We start from the raw sequence: 19,197 nt of genomic DNA on the forward strand, positions 1-19,197 counted from the left end.
TTCAGTGTAAAGAATGAAGATAAAGAGTATATACAGGAAATGGCAAAGTTTCTAATTGGTATGTATGAACATCAGCTTTGTGAAAGCAGATGGCCATTTTTTTTATAAATGAGAATGGTGGAATATAGAGCAAAATAGATTACCTTATTGTTAGGAGGGAAAATAGAGGCAATGCAGTCAACTGTAAGGTAATTCTTGGTGTGAAACAATACAGGTTATTAGTGATGGATATTGAAATAAGCACAACAAATTATGGGACATTAAAGAAGAACAATATGAGCAATATAAGAGGTATATGTATAAGAAAGACATCAACTAGCAACAAGTTTAGGAAAGGAAGGAGTTGGTAGAATAGAAGGTATGTGGAAAGGTATGAAAACAACTTTTGTGAAAAGTGCAGAGGAAGCAGCTGGGCGAACTAGTGGCTATGGAAGGTCAAAAGGGCGGGGGGAAAGAGGGGTAGGACGATATAGAGAAGGGGAACCAAAGATATTGGGCATTAGCTATTTGAAGAGCTCAGAGGAGCTGAATTGAAGGCTAGAAACAAATGAAGGTGAAATTATTTAAAGAGTATCAAATTCAAAGAAAAATCAAACACAAGATCTGGGTCAGTCAAGTGCCATCAGAGATACAGAAGGATATAACTTGCACAAGGACGATGACATAAATCGAAGATGGGCAGATTATTATAGGCATCTTTTAAGCAGAAACTGAAAGAGGAAATTTGGGGAGGTCGGGACGGTAGAGATGATATATAGAAGTAAAGAAGGCTAAAATTAAAATGAAGGATGGTCAAGCACCAGGTCTATCAGATATGCAAATTAAAATGAATACTGGAGCTTTGAGGGCAATCAAGGAGGAGGAAGTAATGCGAATTGACTGGGAAGGAAGTCTGATAGTTAATGTGTATAAACAGAGAGGAGATAGTAAAAAGTTTGGTGATTATTGAGGAATCACACTAACAGAACATTTGTTGAAAGTTTTAGAAAGAATACGTGGTTAGACATTACAATTAGTTGTGAAGTTTGGTGATTAATAATATGGTTTCATTAGAGAGAGAGAGGAACAGTTGATGCTATCTTCATGATAAGACAGTTATAGGAAAAGAGGCTGGAAGGTAATGGAACACTATACGGTGCATTTTCAGATCAAGAGAAGGCCTATCATAGACTATCAATGGAGGTGGTGTTTAAGAGTGCCAGAAAAGTTGGTTATGTTGGTTGAAATGATGTATAAATGAACAAGGACAGCAGTAATAACGCCTATGACAGACTACTAGAAATGTTTGAGGTAAGAATTTGTTCACAAAGGATCTTCACTTAGCTCAGTTCAGTTTTTACTGGTTATGAATGTATTTAGTGACGGGATTAGGAATTAAAATCCACAAGAATTATGCAGATAAAATGGTGATTACGACAGACTGGAAAAGAATTTCAAAGAAAGGTAAGAGAGTGGCAGGAATCTCTTAAGTGGGGTGGTATGAGGATAAAAGTGAGGTTACAGTGTCCAGCAAGCAGTGAGGGGATAGGCTATTTATACAAGATAGAGGATTTCAAGTACTTAACATCTATAAGCCAGGAGGGAAGGTGTGAAGCTAAGATTGAAAATAGGATAAAAGTAGCTTGGGAGAAATGGAGGGAGATGACAGGGGTATTATGTAACCAAAGAATGCCAAAAATCTGAAAATAAAGATATATTTACCATAAATGGACCAGTGGTGAAATCTACAGTAGTTCGGAAACTTGGGCATTAATAGGGAAGGAGGTAGGAGCAGAAGCTGGAGCAACCAGAGATGATCTCTCGCCAAATGAGGGTCTAGAAAATGAAGTTAGGAGAGGAGCCAGGATGATAAAGATTACTGTCATGGTATTGAAGTCGAGATTGCGATGGTATGGCCATGTGGTAAGGATGAGTGACGGGCGAGAGAGCGAAGAAAAAAAGTCAAGTATTTAGTTTAACCAGACCACTGAGCTGATTAACAGCTCTAAGGGCTGGCCTGAAGGATTGACTTATTTTACGTAGCTAAGAACCATTGGTTACCTAGCAAGGACCTACAGTTTATTTGGGAATCACATTATAGAGAAATGAATTTCTATCACTAGAAATAAATTCCTCCTATTCTTCATTGCCGGCTGGAGATTCGAACTCGGGCCTAGCAGAGTGCTAGCTGAGAACTCTACCGACTCATCCAACGAGGAACTAGAGAGCTGGATTGGATGGAACCTGTTAAGGGTTAAGAGGCAGCCAAAGGACTGAATAGTATGATCAAGTGAAGGAGGATTTGGAGAGAAGATGTTGTTTTGTTAAAATGGTTGAAGGGGAAATCAAGCCGACCCCTTAAGTTAGGGGTTATTGGATGAAGAGTTTTGGATTTTGATCTCAAGGTGCCAAAGTTTGTTGAACTTTGGCACTCGTTGTTTTGTTAAAATTTTCTGAAATCAACAGGAGGGTTATTTGTGTTTTGGACTTTTGTCTTATGCAGAGTATATCTAATTCTGTGGCTAACACCCTGATGAAAATGAGCATATAGACCGTTAAAGAATATAAATACATCTGAGGGGGGAGAAAATCGTGATAGGTCAAGAGACTCTTAAATCTCAGTTTTAATCTAGACTTGGAAAGTTTTTCAAAATAACATGCTTAATTTATTTCCTGTATTTTGCACTGTTAATTAAAGGCAATATGACATTAAAAGTTTTTTTTTTAACTATATGTGATCTTTGGCTATACAAATTGTTTAAAAATATATAAACAATAGTATAATACATTTTTTAGGAAGAACATGACTCTTAAAATATTGTTATTAACAAAATACTGTGAGCGGATGCCCCACCAGACGAAAGAGCAAAAGCCCTATGAACGAAAAGTAGTTATGGCATTCTAAAATCATAAAAAAAAAAAAATTTGAAAAAGTCTAAATCAGTAAAGTCTTTTTCCTATATAGGATAACTTCCAGAGATGTCTGCCATCGGTCAATTTCAGTGTTATCTTCGTAGTCAAACGTAAAATTGTTGATGAAATTTAAAAATAAAACAGCATCGTAGAAGATCTGTCTGTATTCAAGATAGATCTAAATTGTTCCTCTGACACGGGAAAATTTCTGCGAGTATTTGTCCGAAAGGACTTCCCCCATTGCCATGTCATCAAGTTTTCTATATAACTTGCCATTAAAAACAAAATGAGTGTCAACCATAGGGAGCCCGAGTAACTTTTTAAAACCTTTGCAAGATTTGTCTTGATGGACAGAATATTTTCCTAAATGTTTATGGTTTCTTGTGAGGGCACGTTTGTAGATAATTACTCAGTGCCGTAAATCTAATCATATCAAAAGATTTACTCTGACTGGTGATTTCTGGTACAAGAGAAACAGAATTCGGAAATGTATGCTCATTATAGGTGAGTCGTTCCATAAGAGGTATAAAAAATTTGGTAATATCAAAATCAGGTGAATTGTAAGCAGCTAAAATGGATCCGAGTGGAACATTTTAGGTGAATCACACAATATAGTATACGATGGACCAGAAGGAAAGAGATCTAAGTTCACCTCTTTATTTATGATGTTATTAACCTTGGGAGTTTTCAAAATCCTCTTAATTTGTCTCCATTTCGAAAATAGGAGTAACTCTGGCAAACCTAGGTCACTGAAATAAGTAGTAACGTTGGGGACAGGACTCATCTTTTTATATAATTTTCTCAGTCCAGAAATACGGTGCCTTTGCCTATGTCCGGTTTGATATGACGTGATCAGGATTCCTGGCGAAATCTTAAGCAAGGAGACCGCTTACTTTTTAAATTATAGACCATTTTGCAAGCAACTTGGTGTAAATTTCATTGAACTATGCTTAATTCTGTGGGAAAAGAGGTTTGCATAATCTTTGCAAAAGAAGTCTAAGTGAGAAAAAAAACTGTCTATAGTTCAGATGGTAGTTGGGTATGTAAAAGACCAAACCAGAAGGTAAAAGAAACTTCTATCCTGGAGAATATATCGGTGATAGAATTTAGTAAACTGATATCCAGCTAGTTTAACTTTCTATTGCAAATCTGTCGTTGTCTGCCACGGAAATGTATCACATTTTTACATATCACAGTCTATAAATGCATGGTACCTAGAAAAAACAATAACTGCATTACAGAGAGTTTTATTTCGTTCCGAAATCGAGTAGGAATTATGAGGATTCCCAGTAGAAATGCGTGCTGCAGAGTGACGACGCCCAGTGCAGGCGAAACTTCACAACAAGAGGCACAACAATGCTTGAACGACAGAGGAAGAAAAAAATCAGGGTCAAGTTGGGTCTTGCTTAGTTATATCCGGATGAATTCACGACGTCGGGAAGTGGTTAGAACTGGTACGGCGTACTCCAAACTGCATAATCCAAGTTACTGTCTTGTTACATTTTGAATTCATATTGACTTTTTTTTTTTTTTCCTCTCAACAGGATCCTCTTGCTGGATGTTGGCAACCAAAAAGAACGGGTTTTTGGACTCTCGTTTGGGCAGCCGGATCTTCGAGGGATGGTGAGTGTTGCGAAAGTCGCCACTTCATTCGACCCCTTCTTTGCTGCTGTCAGTTTGTTATTAATTCGTCTTTGCAGATTAATTTAGCTGTCACTTTCAAGGTTTTATTCATAAGACGTTGTCCTGCTGGAATGGCGCAGTGTCTCAAGTTCGCGATGAACAGCGAAAGACTCGGAACTCATTACGTTCAATTTTTGCCTTTTTCTTCATCATGGCTCATTACTCAGGGCTGTATTTTATAGCATTTTTTAGTACTCATGCGTTGTGGCGTTGATGCTGGGATGGAATAATGCACAAGGTTTGGGACGATGTGCAAAAAAGTCCAAGCCAGAGAGTTCTTGTCATAATTTTAACTACTATTTATTCGCTGTCAACACGTCATTATATTGCTGTTGCCATTAATACCACAGGGAAACCTACCTGATTTTTAATGTAAATTAAAATGCCTATGTGCATTTATCATGTACCGTTTACCCATCTTGGCAAATTACTCATCATTCCCCATGCACTGTTCACTGATTACTCACGAGCTGGAGTTAACACTGGAATAAAACAGCACCCGATGTATATGATGCGTAGCAAAAGCTTCTGAATGCATTCATTTTATAACGTTTAGTCTTGTTGACCTCTCACTTATTCATTATTCATGTAGTCTTCATTCTTTCCTTTTGCATGAATCTAAAATCATAACAAAATGCGTACTGGCAAATACCACATCACTAATAATAATGTATGTTCCTGGAAACAGAGAAAAAGTTCTTTGACATTAATTTATTTTCGTACACATCATTAACCATTACTCATTAATTTTCTTATTTCGAAATGCCTTATGATCAAACTAATACCTATGGTGACCTCACGTGATCATATCTTAAATTTATTGGGAATATCTTAAATTTATTTCTAAAATTTGGAAAGTCCATAAAACACTACGATGTCCTTTCCAAAACCTACTTTTTCCCTTTACTCGTCAAATTTTGAAGGTCAAGATTCATAGTCTCTTTTTTTTTTATACGATGGGATATATCTATGAAGAATTGCTCTTTCAAATAATACCAGCCCTATTTAACGCCAAACCGTTATCTCCGGAATCATGGTTAAATAATAAATAAAAAACCGCAAATTCTAATTTCTTTAAGAAAATAAACCCCAAGATTGATGGAACTTTTACATGTCCACGGTGTACAGAGAATAAGGTAACTGTGAGTTTTAATGGTGATGTTGAATATTAAGATAGTATGAAGATGTAAAATAGTTAATGGAAGCTCGAGTTTTGAGCGCCCATCACCCAGACTATTCAGTTTGTTTCTCCGAGAACTACAAAGATGGAAAACCTTTCTTCCCGTAGGGGGTTAGTGCCGTCAGTGCACCTCATGCGGTGTACTGTAGGCATTACTTAAGGTTCTTTGCAGCGTCCCTTCGGCCCCTGGCTGCAGCCCCTTTCATTCCTTTTACTATAACTCCATTCCTATTCTCTTTCTTCCGTCCTACTTCCCCCCTCTCCTAACAGTTGTTTCATAGCGCAACTGCGAGGTTTTCCTCCTGTTACACCTTTCAAACCTTTCGACTATCAATTTCCGTTTCATCGCTGAATGACCTCATAGGTCCCAGCGCTTGGTCTTGGGGCCAGAATTCTATATTCCCGAAAGCCTTGCTGACATATAAAAAAATTAGTCATTAAATAAAAAAAAAGTCATGACATTAGAAAACAGGCGTTCAAGAAACAATAAACTATGGGAGGACCTCGAGAAGATATTAGGCCTTTCAATTTGTAACCAAATGGGTCCTCTTTTAAGCGCATAGCAAGATGGGTTATTTAGCACACGAAACCAGGGTTAGGATCAGTAGACTAATGCTCAATTGAAGTGAAAATGTTTCAATAAAAATGGGAAAAACGCTTCTCGAAAGTTGCATGAGACGTTTCATTTTACTTTATAAACGCTTAGAGGGACCATGCATAATATTCATTAAATGCGTGTTTTTGCCTGTTGCTGAGGATAAATGTTACTATTATGCAAACAACCAGCAGTATTCCTGCTCTTCTACTTTGCTTTACATATGCTATGTATAATGCTTATACCCACAAATGGGTATAGCTGAAGACCAATAGCAATCGGACGAATCTCTGTTAGAGAAAGTGAATGCATTACCAAGATGGAATGCAGTGGCAACCTAAGATGATTCCTGCAAAGGTCATAATATATTTATGTGACATCTGACCCTATTTTTCAGACCCTATCCGGAGACATCACATTATTTCCAGAGACGCGTTAACAGCAATTTAATGTTAGTGTATACTTAAACAAGTGAGAAAAATGCTCGCTGCAGGTTTGAGTTACTATTAAACATAAAAAGAAGATAATGAAAGAGACGGGAGATAGGTGTAATGGATGCATTTGGGTGGGGTTAATCTGAATAGCCAACACTGATGTTGTAAAAATCATATTAGAAAGGCCGTGCAAATTTTTAATACTGAAAAATGTTATTGCAACTATGAAAACAATTTATAGATTTTAGCAATTATGTTGGTGGTTGGGATGAAAATGAGAAATGAGTTCTTATAATGCAAACGCTTTCTATGAACTATTTATACCTAACATTGACAGTATTGGTTTTGGCAGGAATAATCATTTTGTACATAAAAGAAACATGTTAGGGTTTTTCTTAGCAAATTTGGTAATATAATAAAACTAAAAGAAAAATAATAGTACTAATGGTAACGTTTCAATAACTTATATAACAAAATCTATCGTTTAAAGTTATAATGCTAATATAGAAGTATACCTAATCTCAAGTGGGCGGGAGTTTAGTAACATCTGCTGAAAGTTAAAACGAGAGCTAGATGTTTTATTTGGGTTTTACGTAACTGAGTAAAAAATAGATTGACATTTGCGAAAATATCGGGTGGCAGCGTCTTTCTGAAATAGAATTGATCATAAAGACTATTTATAAGCGATGCAATATTAACAATACAGTTTTCGCATTTTCTAGATTGTGTTACGCAGCTGCAGGATCCAAATCACTGAAAAATAACATAACACAAGCAGTGATAGTTTTTGACAAATACTAAGAAATCTTTGACTGTTTTTACCAAATCTGTTTTGCTGTCATACATAACAGGGGCTCAGTAGCAAACAAGTCTAATTCGAAAGTAAGAAATTTTTGTGGAAGGGGATTTGAGGTATTCAGAATGCTGAATATTAGTTACATTACAAAGCTTGTTTGCGCTGAATAAAGAATAGTTCTTAGAGGGAATAATGATAATAGAAAGTCTTCAAACAAATGCAATTCTCCCGAAAAAGACATTAACGATAAAAAACGAAAGATTGTAAAAGGCATCGGGAGATGCTAATTAATGTCTGAAAAGATTGAAATCCCGCTAACATTATAAAGAATAATTCTTAGAGAAAGAGAGAGAGAGAAGCCGGGGTAAGATATTAAATTAAAATTATTTGAAACTGAGAGGCCTCTTCACCAGTAGAAAATTTAGTAATATGGATCTTCATCAGATGCATAATAAAGATGAAAAAGTGGACACCTCACCAAATACAAGTATGTAAGGCGATATACTTATAAATATATAATGCGATGCGCTATGATATTCCTGTAGACGTTAACGTCTTAATAATCAAATGTGCAATAGATCCTTTAAAGAGCTCAGCGACTGTTACACAAGGAATACATGAAATAGCATTTTTAAGACGACCCTTAAAGACTTTTTAATTTAACCAAAATAACGTTAGGGGAAAACATAGACTATATAACATTTGCCCATTCTCTGAATCAAAGATGCCTATGCGAGATCCCTAAAGATCCCAGATGCTCGTATCAGATCCGATTATCTTCGAATCTTGAAAGTTTTAAGTAGTTCAACAAAGCCTCAGCTGAGGATTGCTTTCACTTTAGGCTGTGATACAGAGATGATGATGCGCCCCACAGCGAAGCAAGAATAGGACCCGAAAGAACTCTACACCCCTGTTACCAAGTCAGAACTGCAACTAAGATGGTAATTTGGACGTTACTTGCATTTTTCTTAAAGTGGAATTACGACGCGACATATTCGCCATTAGTCGTTCAGCCACTAAATTAGTCATTATTAATGTTGAATAGTTTACTGGATTGTGAGAGATAAATCGAGGATATATTTTTTTTTAATAGCAACTCCTTTCAAGAGAGAAAAATATGAAAAATTACAAGCGCAGAAAATATTTTGCATATGTATGTGATAATATGTGTAATCCGATTTTCACGAACTGATAATCTAACGTTTAAACTGATCAAAATCAGATCTTTCAAAAATTTTCCAATAATTTTCTGCGGTGTAAAACGACAAAGCTTGTTACGAAAAGATGAACCAGAATAATCTAACTGATTTTACTGGAGATTGAGACGCAAATACTTAAAAAAAAAAAACAATTAATGCGGGTGATGCCTTACGGCAGATAATAATCGTCCTACCAAAACCATGTATTTATCACGACGACTGGTTAGTTACATAAACAGACCAATCAAATGAAGCATTCACGTGAAGACAATAATCTGGCCTCCGCAAAAGAATTCAAATCATTTGGCCTGTAGAATTAAGGACAGTTTGTTTGCCACCATTTAAGCCTTTCCTCATAAATACCAGGACGTCTGTTGGTAGATACGGAAACTATTCAGTCAGAAAAATAAAGAGTGGTAATATTTTGAGAGAAAAGTTATAATCTTTAGAACTGAAAAATACGTATATATTCCATCTTCAAGCAGCCAGAAGAGTTATCGATATGATTTATTCACAAAACAGACGTTTAAGAAGGACTCTGCGATAGATTTCTAGACGTGTCTTTAAACGTTGAAGTCTGTTCTGGTTTTCCGAGTCCCAACCACTTTTTATGTGGGGTCAATGCTTATGCGGCCGTCAGCCGCTTGCATCTGGCTCAGACCAGAACCTCTTCTGAGCGCCTCTCTCTGTCTCGTGTAAAACACGAACCTTTGCTTTAGCCTCTCTCCCACCCCACCCTCCCACTTTTCCGCTCTTTTCCACCTATTCCTCCTCCATTCTCTTGACATGTTCACGTCACTTCACGACGTTTTCAAGCCGCATAGCAGCGTATTGTGTCTGAATCGTAAAGGAACGATGAACATTTATGCTAAGTGTTTCCTCTTCATTGGAAGGGAAACAACGATTCCTTATCGGGAATGAGCACACTAAGCGCAGAATTCTTCATATAACAAAGTATAAGAAAGGTAACAAGGAATGATTAGGTGATAGTTATTACTTGTTATGACACGTTGGACAGGAAAAGTCGAGGGAAAAGCAATACAACGGTGAATACGTAGCTCGTGAGCGAACCAGAATTGAAAGGAACTAGTCATGGAAGATGTTCACAATACATACACACACACACACACATACACATATACTATATATATATATATATATATATATATATATATATATATATATATATATATATATATATATATATATATATATATATATAATATATATATATATTACAAATATCAAGCCACAAATATCGTTTAATATCCAATTCACTGTACCTCGGTAATAACTTAAACCCAAGGGGTATTATAACTGATAAATGCTTTACAATTAGCCACGTGGCTAATATATATATATACATACATATATATATATATATATATATTTATATTTATATATATATATATATTTATATATATATATATATATATATGTATGTATATGTGATGTGTGTGTGCGCGCCCGCTTGTCTGTACAGGGGAAATCACATTAAGTATGCGATTCCTCAGTAAACCATTTCATAGTAAAATATCACAGCCAAGGAATCTTAGTTAAATAAAATATGGTAGCCCTTTCTTTGGTGGCACTACAACCTCTTTGAGACCCATTGCCGCTCAGACTAGAGCCTCCAGGTCTAAGGTAAATATCTTTCCAGGATCACTGGTCAGTAGAATGATATGTTTAATCCTACACCAGAAATTAAACAAAAATTCTTGGTGTCTGTCTTGAATGGTAAAAAAAAAAAAATCCGCTATACAACCTAGTTTAAATGAATAAATATAACACAGGAGCTTCCGACCTGACGACCTTAGTGAAGGTCGAAAGCGCCTGTGTTATATTTATTCTCTTAAACTTGGTTTTATAAAGTTGCTTTTTATTAGTTTTCTGTAAAAGAAAACTAATGTGCCGGCTTTGTCTGTCCGTCCGCACTTTTTTCTGTCCGCACTTTCACTGTCCGCCCTCAGATCTTTAAAAACTACTGAGGCTAGAGGGTTGCAAATTGGTATGTTGATCATCCACCTTCCAATCATCAAACACCAAATTGTAGCCCTCTAGCCTCAGTAGTTATGATTTTATTTAAGGTAAAAATTAGCCATAATCATGCGTCCGGCAACGATATAGGCCAGGCCACCACCGGGCCGTGGTTAGAGTTTCATGGGTCACAGCTCAAACAGCATTATACCGAGACCCCCGAAAGATAGATCTGTTTTCGGTGTCCTTGATTATACGATGTACAGAAAACTCGATTGCGCCGAAGAAACTTCGGCGCATTTTTTACTTGTTTTCTTAACCTTTAACCCTACAGTTGTGCTTTTTAAATGATTCAGAATTAAATCACTTCTTGCATTTTACCGAAGGGTGCAAGGTATGGCGAGCAATAATGACGGGTGAAGGTTCTCACATACCCGTAAGGTGAAAGGATTTACTAACTACATAGTGTTTGGCGTGACACACTGTAGATGTTGCTAAAGGGTCTTTGCAGCTTCGCTTCTCAAGTCCTTTCGGTCTCTTTTTACGTGGCTGTCAAACTTCTTTAACCTGTCAAACTCCATTTTTTTTTTTTAATTCGAGAACTGATAATATTCAAGCAAGTGACTGGATGGTCTTGTCAGAAAAATAGTAATAAATAACGGATAATTTTTAATTCATGATAATAATTAACTATTTAAGATTATGTTGAGGACCAATAACGTTCTTTAAATATGAGGATAAAATAAGACATTTTTCTTGTTTGCAAATCTTGATATAAATACCCTTAAAATCACTTAGCTCTCCCAAGGTTACTGTCCCTATTGTCAAAAAAAAAAAAAACAGAAAAGAGCTACAAAAAAAAAAAAAGTCACAATCTTGACTGGAAAAGAGTCACGGGAAACAGTCACATTTTATTTTAGCGCCACAAAGAAATGATTAAAGTTATAAAAAGCTGCTGAGAAACGTGTGTATTAAAGTGTTTTCCAACCTACGCTATGAGGAAACTGCCAAGATGGTGTTAGGTATCTCGTTCCCTCTTGGTCTCTCTGTCAAGCAGCGCACAAGTGCGAAGGATTTCTTGCAGTTGCATTAAAGCACTGAATATAAATGTAACTGCTTGATTTTATTGAAGGCCAGTTTTTAAATTTGTCTGAATTGTTAAAATAAAGTGGAAAATGCAAAATATGCGTCTAAATCCCCCATATTAAGACGTTGAATATATAAGTAATGGCTTAATATTGTTTAATCGTTAGTTAATACAGATTTCGAAATACTTTTTTTATTACCTTAATTATTTGTTTGTGATGTCGACATTAAATGTTACCTTATTACCTGTGACTTTTTCGCAGCTAAATTTGTGGCTTTCAACCTCCGTCAGAGGTTAGGAAACCAGATTAGAATTTTGACAAGGACAACATAGTTATATAAGAGACCTGCTTGATCTCCTGACGACTCGACCATTCTGGTTTGTTGCAGATATGCTGCCCGTAAGCTGTCCAGTGGGGGCGTCAATCCTGGGTGTGGAGTGGGTCACGATGCTCGACCTGTTGAAAGTTTATTATATATATATATATATATATATATATATATATATATATATATATATATATATATATATATATATATATATATATATATATATATATATATATCACAAATACACACATTTATATGTATATATATATATATATAATTATACACACATATATATATATATATATATATATATATATATATATATATATATATATATATATATATATATATATATATATATATATATATATATATACATATAAATATATTATGTTTCAAACTTTCGTCAACCACAGGTCGACCATACATAGATATGAATGTATATATATGTATATATACATATATATACACACACACACACACACACACATATATATATATATATATATATATATATATATATATATATATATTATATTTATAGAGAGAGAGAGAGAGAACCGATGGGGAGATGAGTAACTGCTATAAGTAAAAGTGACAGAAGTATAAACAAGCAGAAAGAGGAGATGTATGCAAGTCCTTCAGTACAATTATTTATTCATGGTTCAAAGTTATTATGCATAAAAAGAAAAGGAATCTCGAGGATTAACTATAGTTCTGAATGGAAGGGGGTCAGAGTTAGGCGGCTTCTTTGATCCTTTATGTTCTCTAGGGGGAGTGTGAGAGATGGGGGTCTGAACTCCCTTATACAGCCGTTTCCACTGGTATCATAACCTCTGACGAAGGCATCCAAGTAAGAAGTAACAGGGAAAAAGTCACAAATTTGGTTACGAAAAAAGTCACAAGTAATAGGGTGAATATTTTATGTCTATACGCCACAGACAAATAATTCTCAACCTACGGTATATTAATTGACGTTAAATAATATTATTCCATTACATCTATATACAATGTTTTGATATTTTACAATTTTGCAATTTATTTCGACAAATTCACTTACTGGGCCTTCAGTAAGACTAATCGGTTGCATTTGCATTCAGTGCGTTGCTTGACAGAAAGACCAAGATGAAACCAGATATTTAACGCCATCTCGGGCAAAACAACAGGACTGTGGCATGTTGTGAACAGCCCTTTAAAAATTTAATTATTTGTTGTGCTGCTTGAATAAAATGTGTATCTCTTATAACAGTTTTCCAGTATTTATCGTGACCTTCTTCTGTAACTTTTCCCTGTGACTTTTTCTGTTCATCTAACAATGGGGACAGTACTCTCAGTAGAGCTTAATGAACCAGCGCTTAATAAGGAGGCGAGTCATTAAATAAAAGAGAAAGAAGATCCTTTCGACCTCAGCGTAAACTTTTCAATACTTCTTATTCTCCCAACTTTCCCATAGCTGAAATGCCAATGACTGGAAAATTGTTATAGGAGATAAAGTCACATTTTATTGAAGCAGCCCAAACAAATAATTAAATTTTTAAGGGGCTGTTCACAACATGCCACAGTCCTGTTGTTTTGCACAAGATGGCGATAGATATCTGGTTCCATCTTGGTCTTTCTGTCAAGCAACGCACTGAATGTAAAAGCAATCGCTTAGTCTTAATGAAGGCCAGTTGAAATAAAGTGCAGATTGTAAAATATTAAAACACTGAATATAGATGTAATGGAATAATATTTAACGTCAATTAATATACCGTAGGTTGAGAATTATTTGTCTGTGGTGTTGACATAAAATGTTCACCTTATTACTTGTGACTTTTTTTTTCGCAGCCAAATTTGTGACTTTTTCCGGTTACTTCTTGCTTGGATGCCTTCGTCAGAGGTTACACTAGACTGAAATTTCTACAAAGGCAGAAGATTTATACAAGAGACCTGCTTGATCTCCTGACGACTCGATCATTCTGGTTTGTTGCCCATATGCTGCTGAGTGGGGTTGCGGGGGACGGGTCAATCCTGGGTGTGGTGTGGGTCACGATGGTCGACCTGTGGTTGGCGAAAGTTTGTATATTTATTGTAAATAAATATATATATAAATATTTATTTACATATATAAAATATATGTACATATACATATATATATTCATAGATATATATGTATTTTATATATATATAAATAAATTATATTATATATAAATATACATATATATGTGTATATATATATACACATACTCTTATTTATATGTAAATATATATATATATATATATATATATATATATATATATATATATATATATATATATATATCATATATACATATTTATATATAATATATACTGTATACAAACTTTCGCCAACCACAGGTCGACCATACTGAACCACACCACACCCAGGATTGACGACCCCCAACTGAGCAGCTTATGGGCAGCATATCTGCAACAAACCAGAATGGTCGAGTCGTCAGGAGATCAAGCAGGTCTCTTATACAAATATTCTGTCCTTGTAGAAATTTCAGTCCAGTATCATAGACGAAGGCATCCATATATACATACATATATATATATATATATACATATATATATATATATATATATATATATATATATATATATATATATATATATATATATATGTTTGTATGTATGTATGTATGTATAACTGATTCACGGAGATATGGAACGTGATGAATGTATGAATACAGGCAAATGCCACGAAGAAAAAGTGAAACAACAGAGTGGTTGCTAGGCCTTTCAATACACACTCCCTTACTAGCAGGTTGATGAAAAATATAAAGTAATGTTACAATAAAGCTCGTATAATTGACAGATGACGTACAGATATCCCTGAGGATGGGGTTTATAAGGAACAGATGCACCTGGAATCAAACACAGTTGAAGAATTAGTGGACCTACCAAAACAAAGATAAATCTTGGAGAGGATTTATATATATATATATATATATATATATATATATATATATATATATATATATATATATATATATATATAATATTAATATATAATATTTGACTTGGGCAAGCAGTATTGTCATTTGATGTTAGGACCTAATTTAACAAGAGAAAACAAAGTTTTATCATATATATATATATATATATATATATATATATATATATATATATATATATATATATATATATATATATATATATATATATATATATATATATATATATATATATAGTTGAAGAAATTAGTGGGCCTCCCGAAACAAAGGTAAATCTTTGAGAGATTTTATATATATATATATATATATATATATATATATATATATATATATATATATATATATATATATATATATATATATATATAAAGCTAATCCCACAGGAAAGTGACAGGCAGAAGTTCAGTACGAAGCGCTTTCACGTTTATTAACACATCGTCTGGGCACAAATGAGACACAGATGAAAAGAAGGTTACAAAGTAAACAAAAAAGAACAAGAATATCAGATATTCTTGTTCTTTTTTGTTTACTTTGTAACCTCTCTTTCATCTTTGTCTCATTTGTGGCCAGACGATGCGTTAATAAACGTGAAAGCGCTGTCACTTTCCTGTGGGATTCGCTTATATATATATATATATATATATATATATATATATATATATATATATATATATATATATATATATATATATATATATATATATATATATATATATATATATTTATATATATACAAATCCTCTCAAAGATTTACCTTTGTTTCGGGAGATCCACTAATTCTTCAACTATATATATATATATATATATATATATATATATATATATATATATATATATATATATATATATATATTGTGGTAAAACTTTGTTTTTCTCTTGTTAAATTAGGTCCTAACATCAAATGACAATACTGCTTGCCCAAGTCAGTTAATTGCATGTATTTAAGTATCGTCATGACTGAAATTATGGTTGTGGTTTTCTCATTTTTAAAAATTTTCTTTCTATTTTCATTTTTCGTTTCCCCCTAGAGGCATTTTATTTTGTGGAGGGAATTCTCGGGTATGACTGAATCAACACACACACACAAAAAAATGAACAAATTCTTGTTTTTCAGAAGGTTGCCTTTCCTGATATCTTGATTCTCATTGTTGTTTTGATCTTGAGCCTCAAGGGAAGAAATCTTAATGACGTATTGTTAGCTTCAGGTTCAGGCCCCTGCGTTCTGCATGGAGGAAGGGTTGGGGAGAGTGTTGGCTGGTGGGGGGAAGGGGGAGAGGGGAAAGAGAGGCGAGGGTGTTGGTTGGTTAGGGAGGGGGAATGCGGGAGGGGAGAGTGTTTGTTGGTGGGGGCGAAGGGATGGAGGGGAGTATTGGTTGGTGAGGGAGAGGAATATCGGTTGGTGGGGAGGTGGAGGGAGGGAGGGGTGTTGATTGGTGGGGAGTGGAAGGGAGGGGGAATGTTGGCTGGTGGGGAGGGGAAGGGAGGGAGGGTAGTTTTGATTGGTGGGGGAAGGGGGGAGGGGAGTGTTGATTGGTGGGGAGGGGAAGGGAGGAGGGTAGTGTTGATTGGTGGGGTAGGGGAAGGGAGGAGGGGAGTGTTGATGGGGAGGGGAAAGGGGGAGGGGAATGTTGGTTGGTGGGGAAGGGAGGGGGGAATGTTGGTTGGTGGGGAAGGGAGGGAGGGGAATGTTGGTTGGTGGGGAAGGAGGAAGGGGAATGTTGGATGGTGGGGAGGGGAAGGAGAGAGGGGAGTGTCTGTTGGAAGGGAGGGAGGATGTTGGTTGGTGTGTGAGGGGAGGGAAGAGCATTTGTTGGTGGGGAAGGGGGGAGGGGTGAGTGTTGGTTGGTAGGAAGGGGGGGGAGGGTGTTGGTTAGTCGGGAGGGGGGAAGGAGAGGGGAGGGTGTTGGTTGGTGGGGAGCAGGAAGGAGAGGGTGTTGGTTGGTGGGAAGGGGAAGGGAGAGGGGAGGGTGTTAGTTGGTGTGGGGGGGAAGGAAAGTGGAGGGTGTTGGTTGGTGGGAAGGGGGAAGGGAGAGGGGAGGGTGTTGGTTGGTGGGGAGCGGGAAGGGAGAGGGTGTTGGTTGGTGGGAAGGGGAAGGGAGAGAGGAGGGTGTTGGTTGGTGGGGAGGGAAGGGAGGGTGTTGGTTGGTGGGGAGGGGAATGGGAGAGGGGAGGGTTTTGGTTGGTGGGGAGAGGAAGGGGAGAGGGGAGGGTTTTGGTTGGTGGGGGGAAGGAGTTGGTGTGGGGGGGGGGGGAGAAGGGAGGGTGTTGGTTGGTGGGGAGGGGAAGGAGAGAGGGGTAGTTCCTCTGGGGAGGGGAAGGGAGAGGGTAGGGTGTTGCACGCTGTTGGGGAGAGGAGGAGGGTGTTGGTTGTGGGAAGGGGAAGGGAGAAGGAGGGTGTTTATTTCTGGTGGGGAAATTCATTGGTGGGGGGGGAAGGAGAGGGGATGTGGTTCGGATTGGTTGGTGGGGAGGGGAAAGAGGGGAGGGTTTTGTTGGTGGGGAGTGTTGGTTGTGGGGAGGGGGAAGGAGAGAGGAGGTGTTGGTTGGTGGGAGGGAAGGGAGGAGGGTGTTTGGTGGGAGGGGGAGGGGGAGGTGTTGGTTGGTGGGGAGGTGTTGGTTGGTGGGGAGGGGAAGGAGAGAAAAAAAATAGTTCCTCTTTGGGGGGTAGAGGACTGGAGGGTGTTGGTTGGTGGGGAGGCCAAAGAAGGGAGAGGAATTTAGGGTGAAATTCATTTTGGTTGGTGGGGATTCCACAATAAGGTGGGAGGGTGTTGGTTGTGGGGAGGGGGAAGGAGAGAGGAGGGTGTTGGTTGGTAGGGAGGGGAGGGTGTTGGTTGGTGGGGAGGGGGAGGGGGAGAGGAGGGTTTTGGTTGGTGGGGAGGGGGAGGGGGGGGGTTTTGGTTGGTGGGGGGAGGGGAGGTGTTGGTTGGTGGGGAGGGGAAGGGAGAGGGGAGGGTGTTGGTTGGTGGGGAGGGGAAGGGAGAGGGGAGGGTGTTGGTTGTGGGGAGGGGGAAGGGAGAGAGGAGGGTGTTGGTTGGTAGGGAGGGGGGAGGGTGTTGGTTGGTGGGGAGGGGGAAGGGAGAGGGGAGGGTTTTGGTTGGTGGGGGGAGTGTTGGTTGGTGGGGAGGGGGAAGGGAGAGGGGAGGGTGTTGGTTGGTGGGGAGAGGGGAGGGTGTTGGTTGGTGGGAAGGGGAAGGGAGAGGGAGGGTGTTGGTTGGTGTGGTTGGTGGGAGAGGGGAGGGTGTTGGCTGGTGGGGAGGGGGAAGGGAGAGGGAGGGTTTTGGTTGGTGGGGTGAGGGAAGGCAGAGGGGAGGGTGTTGGTTGTTGGGAGGGGAAGGAGAGGGGAGATTTTTGGTTGGTGGGGAGGGAGAAGGGAGAGGTGAGGGTTTTGGTTGGTGGGGAGGGGGAATGGAGAGGGAGGGTGTTGGTTAGTGGGAGGGGAAGGGAGAGGGGAGGTGTTGGTTGGTGGGGAGGGGAAGGGAGGGGAGGTGTTGATTGGTGGGGAGAGGGGAGGGTTTTGGTTAGTGGGGAGGGGAAGGGGGAAAGGAGTTGCTCAACCAGTTCTGTTACTAAGGTCTCAGCAACCGCACCCGAGACAAGATCTTTTATAATTTGGAGAATTTAATTTCTATTTACTACTAGTAGTCAGCCAACTTGTTTTTGTGAACAAAATTTGCATGCGGAATGTCGTTCAGTATACAGAGACTGTGATACGTAGAACTAAGAAAAACATCCATAAAACATACATGCGTCCATAAAATACATACACATATATACATACATACATACATATAAGTATATTTAGACGTCCATGAGGAAAAAACTAAAATTCAATGCTAGCAAACCGGCAGCAGACTGTGGAAGATTGATTATGTTTTCACAAGAAAACGAAGGAGCGCTAAGGTTAAAATTTCTCCAATTTTGCTTACAACGGGGCGGCCTTGAAAGTGTGGCATCGAAGTAAGGTTAACGTTGGCATATACTACGTCATCATTTTTTCTCTAAATTCTTACTCCCAGACTAGACCGGTTATTTAGCTGGAAAATCACGTGATTAAACGGGATT

This window comes from Macrobrachium rosenbergii, chromosome 14, assembly GCF_040412425.1.
Source record: "Macrobrachium rosenbergii isolate ZJJX-2024 chromosome 14, ASM4041242v1, whole genome shotgun sequence".
Taxonomy (NCBI): domain Eukaryota; kingdom Metazoa; phylum Arthropoda; class Malacostraca; order Decapoda; family Palaemonidae; genus Macrobrachium; species Macrobrachium rosenbergii.